The sequence below is a fragment of the Lissotriton helveticus genome, chromosome 2_2, assembly GCF_964261635.1.
Source record: "Lissotriton helveticus chromosome 2_2, aLisHel1.1, whole genome shotgun sequence".
Taxonomy (NCBI): Eukaryota; Metazoa; Chordata; class Amphibia; order Caudata; family Salamandridae; genus Lissotriton; species Lissotriton helveticus.
The window spans coordinates 307,329,999-307,344,804 of NC_136060.1; positions in this window are offsets into that span (position 1 = coordinate 307,329,999).

Genomic DNA, 14,806 nt, shown 5'->3' on the forward strand with positions numbered 1-14,806 from the left:
CCTTATTTTTCGCAATTAAGGAATCGCAAAATGCAATATTGATGCATGTGCCTGTTTGAGCCTTCTATCTTTCTGACTGACCTGGAACCGCCTGGCATTCAAAGAGAAACCACAAGATGGAATAGAGAACCGAGAACAAGAGACAGGCGGCCCAACTGGCTAGACAGATGAGCCTCTGAAAAGAAGACAAAAGCTAGGCACCCTAAAAGGAGGTGAAAGCCAAACCCAGAGGAACAAGCATTGGCATAGCCAATAGGTCTCACCTTTGGGACCTTATGTGTTTAGCCATGCAACTGTTGATGTTGCACCAAGGATATTGTGCTGCATAATTAAATACTTATAAGGTACCAAAGGCTAGACCTATTGGCTATGCCAATGCTTGTTTGTGTTTGTTTACAGATTAAACTCAGATGGGTAAACAAAAGGAAAATAAGTGCTTGTCTCCTTTTGTAGGCGCATGCATGATTGGTTGAATATGGCAGGCTTTTTTTTCTCTTGAAGAGCCATTCTGGACAGCATCGGGGATGCATTGCAGCATGGCTAAAACCATTGGCAAAGCCAGTAAGTCCTAAAGGCAAGACCTGTTGGGTTTGCTTGTGCTTGTTACCCCAGAACATTCGGTCAGCTAGTCAGATTGAAATGTGGTTGATGGGATTTATTTTTGGGCTCTCTAATGCTCCTCGTAGCATCACGCAGGGTGCTCCAGTGTCTCTCAGGATTTTCAGTGTGTACTGCACAGGTGTCCAACTTGGGCCCTGAAGGAGTGAATCCATTTCCGATTTTCAGTCCCAGACTATGTAAATCATTCCAATTTAAATTCATTGTATGGAAATATGCCTCATGTTGTTAAGTTGTTCACATAGTATGAAGCCAGTTATGCCGAAGCCTTTCAGGGACAAAAGCATAATGAAACACAAACTTAAACCATGTGAAGAAGCTAAAGAAAGAATTGCATTGATTGTAGCACAGATCTGCTTGAACGCTTTTCATAGTTGAATTAGTATATTTAAAAAAAAAAGAATTTACATGTTGGCTTGTACACAGTGTACAAGTTCTTTGTTACAGGAAGAACAGTATTCTGTAACACAACCCCACCTCCACAATACCACATCTCATGGTCATGACCTCTCGGTCAACGAATCTTCGGGAAACGCTTCTTTCTCGGCACAAAGGCACCATTTAGGTCTCTGACAGACATGGACGAAGCAAGTGGAAGCTTATTATAAGGCTGCAGAAGTGGCCAACGAAGTAGTTGGGTAAAGCAAAAAAAGACCATAACAAACACAACCAGGCCACAAAAATATACAGTATGCAACGTTTACTGGCATAAGCGCAGATTTTCACTCTACCATGTAATTTGTACAAAGAAGGTCCGTTCCAAATTATAGCTCTGTCAGCCTTCACATAAAGAAACAAGTGCGCGTGCGCCTCGCGCTAAAAGTGGGAGGGTTAAGGGGAGTGCAGCCAACAGCACTCAAAGCGTTTCCCTTGTGGGAGTGAGCCAGGGGCACCATGTGTTTGTAAGTTAATTACAAATATATGGTGTCAAGCTCGCTCCCATAAGGGAATCGCCAAATGTGCACACGTTGCCTTTGAAGGCAATAGAACTCGTGCACGTTTTTGGCTGAAAAGCCAAAGCGATTGCTAAAGGTCTTTTGCCTAAGCAGCGCACGCATGCTGGTAGGCGAGACCTAAAAAGAACATCATGAAGGCATGAAATAAAAGCTGTGGTGCCTTCAAACTGCACCAGGACAAGGGAAAATATTGGAGGAGAAAAAGAGAGGCAGATTAAGCGAAATGTCAAAGACAGGAAGCTCTACAGCCCTATGTAGGAAAACCTCAGGAGCCCAAACACCGAGCTCTAGAACAGGGCCACTGCAGTGGCCGGTCCTCCACTAAGGCGGAGGAGCATCGACCCACTGAACAGAAATAAAAATAAAATGATAATAACTATCGGTATTATCATTTTACTTTTCCTACAGCTTCAGTGATTTTCATGTGGGGCGGGGCTGGCGCAGCAGGAAGAGGAGTGGTTTGCGCTCCTGAAGTACGTACGACTGCTTGGTCAGCCCTCTTGGGCCCGCCAAACAGTCATGCGCACTTTGCATGTTCCCTACCAGGCTGCATTACACAACCTCCCTGTCCTCGTCTGAGCGCCGAACCAGGGCGCGCAGACCAGTCACAACACTGCATGCTGGCCAAGAGTCTGCAGGAGGATGTCGGAAAACACAGGAGACACAACGGCTGGCCGGCTCGCCCGTTCTAAGTAATTGGGTTTTTTATTTTTTATTTTTCGTTCCGTCTTTCGCCAGCGCCCCACCAACTGGGTCACTGCATTGCCCAGATTGAAAAGCAGCAAAGTGCCTTTGTATTATCTGTTCAACATAGTCTGCTACAGCCAAAGAAAGGTCCTAGTCAAAACCCCCAAAGCAGATGAAAGAAAAGCAGGGGAATCCATTAAGTAGAAGGAAAGGTGCCGAAAGAAAGTAAGCCAAGAACATGAGCTAGACTAGGATGACCCTCGACAGAGAAAAACGTAGCTGAGATGTCATCAGTTATGTCATCAATTATGTCATTTTATGTGTGATGTCATATGTAAGGTCAAATGCTGAGCATGACTGGAAAAAGAGTTAGGGTTTGTTTACGAAGTCATAACTAGCAAATTGCAGTTAGTTTCAGGCCTTGTTTTGTAACATTCAAATAACGTAATCTTTGTTTTTTCAATACATTACATTCTTACAACCTTGTGTTTTTTAAGTTAATTTCTGGGTTTTTTAATCATGTATTACATCCTCTTTCTGTGAAACCCCTCTGCGCATGGCCTTCCATTGACCTGTTGAAAATTAGTACGGTTTGGTGAACATTATCTGCGCCATCTTGCCTTTTCCCCTGATGCCACACTTTTGTCGTGCGCACCCGCCATTTTAAGATGCCCTGATCAGAGCGAACCCTTTTGCATGCCGCTGGCCCCTGATATAGCCCTTCGCCCTCACTAAGCCTGCACGCTGACCAACCCCCTGCTTGCACCTGCCTTGAATCATAAACCCCTCTTCGGCGCTGCGCTGCCCCAGGCCCTCATCCTGTTCCCAGCGCGACACCTCCCTTCTTCCCTTTCATGATCCCCGGCCCTCAGATGCAAACCCCCTTTTTCCCCGTGTGCCCGTTTGTCTTCCCCGTTCCCAGGCCGACACCCAGCTCTGCCGATACCATTCCTTGCCCCTCCCCGTACAATAGAAAGCTTCCCCCATCAAAGGATCCCCGGGTTGATCAAAGCCCCCACTCCATGAGATCCGATCAAACCCCCCACATTCCGTGAATCGGCGGAATATCCAGCTGCGCGATACTCATCACCTGTTGTGACTAGGGTGGGGACTTCAACTGTAAATGTATGTGGGAACGGGCCCAAAGGGGAGTCCCGGGAATGTCTTTTCCGTACATCAAAGCTTTAACATGAATATGTAATCTGCAATAAAGTCATAAAACAGTGTATAAGAGGCCAGGCCTCAGAAATGTAGCTAGAGCACCTCAGAACGATACCTTCTGCCCGTTTTGTTGTGTTCTCCTCCGGAGAGAATAAAAACCTTGTTTCCTGCCTTCCAGTCTCCAGCGCCTGCCTCTTCATTGATTAAATAACTAGAGGGTCACAGAGGCAATACCGCCGGGCAAATACCGATTGTCCCCGACCCGACTCAGGTTTAACAATTGGCGTCCCAAGCGTGGGGCCCATCAGCGACTCGTGGATCCAGTGGGAGAGGTCCCGACGACAGAGTGAACGACTGCAACGATCGGGAGAGCTCTTGCCCAATAGACCCTCGTCTGGCAGCCGATCATCCGAACTTCACTAGTTCCGAACAGACCTCTCTCGAGTGATCTACGGTCCTGACTGGGAACCATTAGGAGTGCCGTGAGAAATACGAGAAAAAGAGGACGAACGGGCGCTGGATTCGGAAGACAAGAAACTGTCCACATGGTCCGGGTAAGGTCGTGTAGTCACGACAAGTTGCGGAATGATTGCTTGATTGTTTGATTGCTTGATTATTTATAAAATACTAGTATTACTCTTTGTTTGACCTATTTGGAGATTCACTGTCTGCACACGGAGAAACAGTAGGCTCCTTCTCTTTTGCAAACGGTGAAGGATAGGTAACGTAACCGTCGCGCCTATCTTTCTCCCCCACTGACTCTATTATTTCTTAACGGTTTTTGGGAGACTCCCCACTCCCTCACTGATTAACTGGGTTCTTTAACCCCGAACTACTGGTCACAGATTGTCTTCTGGAGATTCTCTGTCTGCAAACCGGAAACAACAGCTTCCTCTTTGCGGTTAGTGAGAGGACGCAGACTCTTGCGCCCTACTTACTCTCCCCATTGTCCTTTTTCTATCCTATTTATTTATTTATTAATTGCTTGATTGTTCCGCGTTCTTGGTTACTCTTTTTTATTTTTGTTCATGAGGTATTCACTGCCTGCAAACAACGTAGAATAGGAATATTCTGTCTAGTCTTTGCACCTAGTGATAAGATAGGCACTGCTGACTTATTAGTCCCTCGTTACGAGCCGTCATGTCTGTCTTCTCCCCATTGATTGATAATTGGTTCAACCCGGACCGTGTATTAGAGGTGGACCATATAGCTCCACTAGAAGGCACCCCTAAGGACATGTTCATAAACTATGGATTAGTTACCATAGCCTATAATAAATTGTGGCACAGGTATACCAAAGAAAGTCAAGACAAACAGTGGCCACTGGCAGGATCCTTTGACCTTGATAAAATAGAAACGTTAGAAATAGCCCTTCGAAATAATAAGACAACGCCTATTATGCTCGACAGTCTCGGTATGTGGCGCAGAGAGGCTATGAAACGACAGAGAAAAGACGAGGACAAACCAAGTAGAGAAATATACCGACAGGACAACCCCAGGACACCGCTACCCACAAGTTATCCCCCGACACTACGCAAAAGACGACCAGACTTAGGGCCAGACCAATGCGCTTTTTGTAGATATGTCGGACACTGGAAAGCCCAATGCCCGACTCTACTGAGCGTGAGTAAAGGCAAAGGGCCGACAGGAACGACAGATCGGCAGCATGAGAAAAAGCGCGAGGCAAAGAAGAACCCGACTTACATAGACAGACCAGATAGAACCGCCACGTTTGATTATGCCCGATGGCACAGATTTCGCCAGGACAATTTCAGCGGCATGCTCAAGTTCCCCTAGGTCGGGCAACGTCAAGACGGGAACCCAGCCTCGTCTTAAATTCACAGACGGAAAGAGATAATTATGACCAATAACTGTTTTATATTCGTCTTGGGTCTTTGTATGTCGTACTTGTACTGTCCCCGTCTGAGTTTGTGTGTATGTAATGTACGAATCTGCGTCATCCCTCTACACGTGTTTCCGTGTTACTCAACCTCTGTTAGCAAAAACTTAGCATAAAAGCAACCTGGAAAGAAAGAAATGGTAAAACAAAATCCGTAGACCATTGATGAACTTGAACTTTTAATTTAACACAGCAAACAAGAAATAGTAACGGTAAACTGTAGAAAATGAAAGTCAAACAGAACATTCGCCCCCCCCCCATTCTGGAACCTTCCAAAGTAGGGCAGGGTTACGGCTACGCCCAACCAGCGGCAACCCATATAAGGCGGGCCCCGCTGCCAACTCTTGGTCAGGAAATCTTAACATATGGGGAAGCCGGAGGAGAGGCAGGGGCCAGCGGAGTCCAGCCGCAACGGCCCTGGGTAGTTGCAGGTAGTCCCGCCACATGCCTCCTCGACCCAGCCGCAACGGGCCTGGATAGACTTAAGTAGTCCCGCCACATGTCCAGAGAAGAGCGAGGCACCTCTTCCTTTTCTCCTCCGTGACAGCCGCAGCAGCTCTGGGCGGCGGATGCCCTGTCCATACCCCTGCAGGAATGCGTCCAGGTCGGGCTGGGAGGGAGAGGCGACGCGGACGAGCCTCTCCCACCTCCACCGATAGGAGGTCTCCCAGCCCCCGGCCCAACGCCGATTCACCCCCAGTCAGGCGATGGTGCCAATACTTGCACAGCACCGAACACACCATGGTGGCACCCCGGTATTTGCGCAGCACCGAACGTGCAATGGTGGCCATATTTTCGGAACACCGAACCTGCAATGACTGCACCGATACTCGTGCCGCGCCGAATGCGCGCCACAGGTGGCCATACTCCCACAGCACTGAGCACAAGACTTGGGGAACACCGGATGTGGAGAGACCTTCATGCGGGGCGATGAAAAAGAGCAGCATGGAGTGCACCGGGAGAAGGAGACGGCGCGAACGAGTCTCCCTCGCCCCCCCCAGGTGGGGGCATCACAGCTGCACCCCAGCCGAACGTCCCGCTTTCACACAACAGGGACCTCTTCCTTTCACTCCGAAGGATCTCTTCCACTCTTGCAAACTCGACGAGGGTGGCCCCTGTAGGGCCTCAAAATGGCGTCTGGGTCCGCTGGAAGGCGGGCCCCGGCCACTAGAGTAACTTTGACCAACAATATAACTCGGACATTTGCCCACTGGGGCACGAGCCCCCTTCTCCAACAGCATCTCCGCAGCCTTGAAGATCCTACAAAGGTCCCCGGCGGAACCTTCGGCCTCTGCAGGTTTCCGGTAAGGGACGGCTGCCTTGACCGCCAACGAAACAAACATGACATTGCCACTCCTTCTGTTAGCATGAATTCTAGAACTGCCGAAAAGGACGCTGGTCCAACTGCCAGTAATGGGAAACATTTCCCCCTGATGCTACTTCCGGACTGAGCCGGCCCCGCCCAAAATGGCGCTGGTATCAATCGGAACTTACGAACACCTCGTGGTGTTCCTCCACACTAATACAAACTTGATGTTCTGAGATTTATGTGATCCTCTGTACACATGACTAGAAAAGACAAGGAGAGCTCACTCGCCGAACATTGTAAAAGGATCCCGTTAAAAATGTTGATTTGCAAATGTACGGTATTATATTTTTTTTGTAGCTGAGGTATAACCTCATTTACGACGCACACATACGGTATGCATATAGGAAATCTGATTGCAACTATTATGATTATGCTTCTAAATTATGAAAATAAATGCCCCCGAACCCCCAGCCAATTAATAGACGTTTTAGTTTCTTACAAATGAATGAATAAAACTTTCCAATGTATTTATTGCCGCAAGACGACACTCCCACTGTACGCGCTTTAGCCATTGCCATGTCCGACCAAATACGACTGCACCCTCATCATCCACGTACTGAAATGACTCTGAAAAATAAAGGTTTTTCGAAACTATGGACGGGTATTACATGCTTTATTTTAAAAAGAATGTGGGATCGGTGGGAAAGTTCTTTTCTGTGCACCCTACTCTGCTCTCTCTTTAAGGTTGAAAGAAGATGGTTGCCCAGCCCTGGAGGACGGATCGGATCGACAACACGACACTCTGCCTTCAAAGTACGCGACTGACTCATGAACTCTTGCGTGGAGGAAGACCTTGACTTCCAAGGATGGGTAAAACGAACGGTGTAAATGAGGGAATGTAAAAGGAGGGTGAAATGAAATGATGTAAATGTTACAAAGTACAACGTTCCAAGGTATCAGGGAACGGGGCTGACCCAAGAACCGAAGAACCTTAGAACGCCACAGCGTTGAAGGAGGTTTAAGGATCCCGATAGTGAGATACATCTTTTGACTAGATACCTCGCACTAGGCATCTCTGGTTTCCTTTTCACGTTTCCCCGCACACGACCTATATGGACACACCCCCCCCCCGACTCCAGACACCATATCCCCGGGGACTCTGCCCCGAGGAGGGAAGACGAGTAAGAGGTGAGTAAAGGACTCTTGAATACATGTATTTAAATGTGTGCGAATGCTGCCCCCCCCCCTTTTTTTTCCCCTCCCTCTGCAGGTTACATCAGAGATTACAGCCGAGGTGTGGCGAAGATCTGAAGCCTTGCCATGTCTAATACACGAAGCAGACTAGCGCCGCAAGGTGGTGCCTAAGCACGCTTGCAAACTACTCACGTATTGAACAAACCCGAAAAATTAGCACAACCTGATAAAGAGTGATCACCCTTAAACCAGACCGGACGAATGAACCCATGTCACGTATGATGCGAAACTATGAGAGAATGTGTGTGTGTGACCGAGGCGCTGACCCAACTGGTCGAAGGACCGAGAATGCGAGAAAGTGCGACAAAATGGTACCTCCTTTCTTCTTTCCTTTTCTCAAAGCACGTCCCCTCTACCCTGTCTAATGCTCAAACTGCATGATTACAAGATTCTAACGCAGACCCGTGAATGTCCTTTACTGTGTAATGCACTAAATAACCTTTCTTGAATACACTGTCACCCTCTCTGTTGCACGTGTACTATTTAGCCTGCCGTTGCACTCTCTCTCTCTCTCTCTCTCTCTCTCTCTCTCTCTCTCTCTCTCTCTCTCTCTCTCTCTATTTTTGCACTCCCACTCTTCCGAGCGATTAGCCCCGAAATTGGCAGACTGCCACCCCTAGCGCACCACCTAATTGGCTTCAAATACCGTCAGTATTTGCACAAAAACTTGTCTTTAATACAATCACCCTGAGACCGTGTCATTACCTCTCCTTTTCCGCTAGAAGTCAATGAACCGAGGTTGGGCCGTAAGGGAAAGGACAGGTAAGACGACAGAGGTCCCCTAATCTGGCCCGTAATAAGGGAACTACATGTCAACGGCTCCTATGGTATAAAACAAGGACCTCAGAATACGCGACCCTCCCCGCCCCGAATTGTCGCAAAACCCAAACAGGAAAAATGATCACCCCTGTTACATCCCCTGTATCAGCCGCTCCAAACTGGAGTTATGAAACTACCCCTCATTCCCGGTTGTGAGGAATGGGTCGATTTACGCCCTTACCACAAGTTTCTATGACCCTAGTTGTTTCCCATAAAAACCCCTGTCTTTTCTGATTAAGTACTCAGGCCGTAGGAAGCTACGTAGGAACCAGAATGATGTTTTATAAGGTTAAAAGACTAGACCAAAGTGAAGAAATCGTTGAAATGAACCCTGCCGAAAGTGAAAAATGTTTAGTTGAAAAACAGGACGCATTGATAAAAAGAACTGTTTAGCCTATGTTCGTCCCTCAGCAAAATATCTGTTTAGTACCATGTCGATAGCACACAGTACCCTTGGTAAATATAAAGCCCTAGAGAACGGCATATCTTTGTCAAGCCCGTCTTACGAAGGTGGGTCTCCATCAGATAAACGGTCGAAACTGTAATAAATAATTATGAAGGAAAGCCATAGTACCTCCAACAGGCCCGTCATCGGTCATTTATATGTTAGTTGTGAACCCTAAAATAACGGACGTTTTCATTTCTATCTGGAGCTAGGAGAGAAATAGACTTTTGTGATTACCTTCTTCTGCAAATTCTCTAAAGACTGTCTTTTCAAACTCGTTTAAGGGTACGACTGTCAGGAGAGAGAAGGACCGGATGTGGGAGCATGAGGCCTGACTGCAGACTATGGAACACCTACGACATGGGCCAAGGCGAGACCGCGACAGAACAGAGCTACAGGACGAGGCATTACCTCCAGCAAAGTGAGAAGAAAGGGCTAACCTGATGCCCCCGCTCTATGTTCGAATGTGTGCCAAAAGGTCCCCGCTCTCTAGACTCGGTCATGAGCCCGCCCATCTGAAGTCTCTCGTTCCCCTAGTTTGTTCCTAATTTGGCCTTGCTCCATCCCCCTTTTTTTTCTCCGACCTACCCTATGGACTGTTTTGTACGCTCTTCTTCCATCTGAACTTTCTGACAATCACCCCAAAGGACACAGGGCGAAAAGGACCTTTCCGACCAGAAACGCGAGGAAAGGGTCGTGCCCTGCAACGCAGAACTTAGAATAGAGCTGGACCTGTAGCTCCACCGCCGGTGCTCCACAGCGCCAACGAAAGACAACAAAGAATAATGAGAACTCGTTAACTTCGAACATTTGACATCCTCAATCGCCGTTTCTGCTATGCCTCATTTCTCTCCCAGCCGCCATTGTATTGATCATGTTCCAATCCGAATCTGATATATGTAATAACCTACCAGTTCACGTTATGAAATGTACTTACTGCTCTCGCTACAGAATCGTTTTTGTATTGCATTCCTATGACTTTCCTGCTAAACAAATTGATCAAAGTTTATCAAATAGGTCCACCTCCTAAAACTAGAAATGTTGAAATGTATTGTTTACAACTCTTTCCATCTAGGGTTCCTACCGTTTTCTTTCTCATGCCCGCCACAATAGAACCGAGTAGAAAATGAACCAGCAAGATGTCTTGAATATGTTAAAGGGAGGACTGTTGAAAATTAGTACGGTTTGGTGAACATTATCTGCGCCATCTTGCCTTTTCCCCTGATGCCACACTTTTGTCGTGCGCACCCGCCATTTTAAGATGCCCTGATCAGAGCGAACCCTTTTGCATGCCGCTGGCCCCTGATATAGCCCTTCGCCCTCACTAAGCCTGCACGCTGACCAACCCCCTGCTTGCACCTGCCTTGAATCATAAACCCCTCTTCGGCGCTGCGCTGCCCCAGGCCCTCATCCTGTTCCCAGCGCGACACCTCCCTTCTTCCCTTTCATGATCCCCGGCCCTCAGATGCAAACCCCCTTTTTCCCCGTGTGCCCGTTTGTCTTCCCCGTTCCCAGGCCGACACCCAGCTCTGCCGATACCATTCCTTGCCCCTCCCCGTACAATAGAAAGCTTCCCCCATCAAAGGATCCCCGGGTTGATCAAAGCCCCCACTCCATGAGATCCGATCAAACCCCCCACATTCCGTGAATCGGCGGAATATCCAGCTGCGCGATACTCATCACCTGTTGTGACTAGGGTGGGGACTTCAACTGTAAATGTATGTGGGAACGGGCCCAAAGGGGAGTCCCGGGAATGTCTTTTCCGTACATCAAAGCTTTAACATGAATATGTAATCTGCAATAAAGTCATAAAACAGTGTATAAGAGGCCAGGCCTCAGAAATGTAGCTAGAGCACCTCAGAACGATACCTTCTGCCCGTTTTGTTGTGTTCTCCTCCGGAGAGAATAAAAACCTTGTTTCCTGCCTTCCAGTCTCCAGCGCCTGCCTCTTCATTGATTAAATAACTAGAGGGTCACAGAGGCAATACCGCCGGGCAAATACCGATTGTCCCCGACCCGACTCAGGTTTAACAGACCTTTGGCAATCCTCGGCAGCTGTTGACTGCAGGCCTACACCTGATCCGCTATAGGCAGCCAACCATGCACAACTTCAAGATGGCCGCCGCCACTCTATGAATGGAGCCACCTATGCCTCAGATAAGCTTTCACTTGGCGCATGGAATGTATGTTGTACTTCCACCATCACCTATTGTGGCACTTTCAGATCTAAAGGTCTTCTGAGTCACTGCTGAACCAGATCAGCATAATTCCCAGATAAAATAAAAAAGAGCCAAAGCACATTACTCTCAAACAACTATCAGAGTGCCTGCTTGACAGTGAGTCACAAGTTGTCCTTTTAACCCACATTGTGGTGTGCCCACTATAAATAAAAGAATGAATCATAATCCTGCCCACACATATATGAGCTGTGAACCAGCTTCAGAACAGCCCTTTAATAGGCCTGCAGAGCACTGCCAAGAGCTTTCACTGACATATCCGTCTCTTAGTAGTATCCGGCTCCCTTCATAAAATGACAGCAACCTCATGGGGGTAGAGGGCGGACTGGAGTTATTTCTGTGACCTATCTTCTTGTAAGGACTAGATCTTCCCCTAAAGCGCAAGGCTGCAGTTCCCCGCGGTAATGTTGAGTCACTGTCTCTGAAATGCCAATGATTCCCCTGGACAGGAACAGCCTTTGGCATATCCGACTTGGAATGGACAGGCCGTAGGATCAAATGTAGCCTAGTAGATATGTGCCATCTCTATATGTTTTCTTGAGTAGAAGGCTTAGGTCCGTGACAGGTGCTATGCTTGTCTTTTAACATTGCTCATCAACTACTAAGCTCTGATTCGTGATAGGGGCACATCCATAGTGACACCTCTTGCAATACAGGTGACTATTGTCCCCATGGAATGGTCATGACATTACTTACTGTTGTATAGCATTTTAGGACCCTAGTGTAATTTTCCCGATTCATGCCCTTATATCGGTATAGATTAACCCTGGGCGTAGTGGGGCTCCGCGGAGCTACGCGAAGTGGGCACAGAACTACGCCCACCCGCGCACTCCGCGTAGCCCCACTACGCGCCGCCCGCCTCCCTCCCGCCCTCCCTAAATACTTAAATAAAAGGATAGAAAGCTTTTAAAAACACTTACCTTGTCTGCCGCGTCCCCGGGGCTCCCTCTCGCCGTCCCGCGATTCGCGCCGCCACCGATTCAGATACTAATGCGCATGCGTGGGCGCCCACGCATTTCTCATGAGAAATGCGCATGCGCGGGCGCCCGCGCATGCGCATTAGTATCCGAAATGGCGGCGCGAATCCAGGGACGGCGAGAGGGAGCCCCGGGGACGCGGCGGAAAAGGTAAGTGTTTTTAAAAGCTTTCTATCCTTTTATTTAAGTATTTAGGGAGGGTGGGAGGGAGGCGGGTGGCGGCCGGCTACGCACCGTCTGCGGAGCGCGCGTAGTGCCGCCTGGCTACGCCCGCTACGCAAAATGCGTAGGAGGCGGCACTACGTGCACTCCGTGCACAGAGCGTAGCTGGCCGCCCACCCTTAGTATAGATCACCTTGTCCTTATATAGGCATAGAAATCATAACCATATTTAGACATAGCCCATGCAGTCCAAATACGGCATGGCTACTTCCACTAGTTCCGAAAAGCCACAACGATTTCTTGGAAAACTCGGCTTCAGCAGTTAGGGAATTCCCCTTGCTTGAATATTGATTTGTCCAAGAACTCATGGAGTTTTCAAAGAACTGAGACTCTCTTGATGACGTTATTATGTCCACCTTTACGTCAAACTCGGCACCTTCAAGGTATAAATATGCCCACACTTGCCCTAGCAAACACACGGTGGTTTGGAGCAGTTCGACTATCTACTTGCCCGACGCATCTCGCTACAGCAAGTGTCGAAGGAAGCCGACCCTCCAGCAGACACACTGAGAGAGATGCTGTCTTTTCTCTTGCCGAGAAATCTAGCTCCAGTGTTTCCAAGTTCCCCTTGCGGGGTGTTGGTAAATCGAGTTCCGAGACAGAGAGATGCCAGACCTCCTTCATTCTAAACCAAGGTACGGAGCTGATTAGACCCTAAGAGAAATCTTGGATCGATTCTTGGCAAAAAAATACTAAACTTATGCTACACCACACTTACTTCTTACCTCGTACTGGACTTAGGTTAGGTACATCGGGGTAGGCGTATTTCAGAAGCACCAGTTGAGTACTTTTAGTCTTTATTTATTTATGTATGTATTTTATAGCTTAGAAACCATACCATGCTTTTACAGTATTATTTTATAATACTCTTCCTGCTGTACGCATTATACTTTACAGCCAATCTTACGACTGTAGCAGTTCATTTCTTCTGCATGAGAAAGAAGACTGTTCAATAAATACTTTTACTGAAAACGCCCGTCTCTCTATTTCTCTGCACCTCTGGTGAAACGAAGCATGTTGTCATGTTTATGCGGTTGTCAGAAACGAATCCCTTCTTGTTCATTCGAGAAAGTTTCTAGTGACCTCTTAGCTAGCTGGCACTCACAATTAAGTTTAATATGTTTGATAGAGACCTAGTAGACATAAGTCCTGCGTCACATCTATAAAATATATGATTCCAATGCGCAGAGCCTATTGGGAATATAGGAACTACACTACATGGCGCCCAACGTTTGGTAAGGCACTAATTTAACGCTAGATACTAGAGTAACTCAGTCGTGCTTTTCACAGAAACCCCTTTTTCCTGTAAAATACTCCAATAGACGTCTGGAGTGGGTTAAAGGATAAAATATCTGCCATAACTAACTAGGACGAAAATCATATGTATTATTTTTTTTTTCAACGTTGAAGGATACAGTGTTCCAAAATAATGTTCACCTTATCTTTGTTTCCTTGAAACTTGCTCTGCAAACTTTCAGTCAACAAAATGTCGAATAGCAACAGCGAGAACGGTGGAGCTGTAAGAACTGCAGCCCAACCAGGTTTAGACGTTACAGGTTTCCAACAAGAAACCGATGCGGATGGTATAATCATCGCGGAAAACGTACAGAAAACCATCGCTGTAAAGCTTATAGAAAATGGCCTATCATCAAGAGGTGGTAGGGTAATTTTTGTCATAGAGGCACACGAATATCGGCAGACAGAGGTATTCTATTCATGGATTATCTTCCCAGAAGCAAATCCAACAGCACATGTGTTCCACTTCTACAAGATAGAGGAACCTCCAGTGGAATACTTTCCTTTCGAGGACATTGAAATTCCACTAACTTACCAAGAGCATCAACTCTGGTTTAAAGGCCCCCTACAACATGAAAATCACATTACCAGGCTCGGTCCACTAGGTAGACCAGGAGCAACATGGCCGGTACTACCCAGCTATACACCACATCCTGACATTGAAAGAATGATAGATGTAGAACTATTAGCTCAGCTGAAACAATTAATTAAAATACATAGACAATTGGTACAACATGTCATGCAGACTCTAACAGTCCAACCTGCTATAAGAATTCCACAGCACACCCCTCATTGGGGGAATACAAACAAAATGACACCACAGACTATACAATCAGTCATTGGTAAATTACCCACAAAAAGTGAACATATTCCATTCTGGTTAGCTCAAGAAATTACTCAAATCGAGGCAGTATTTCCCGATAGT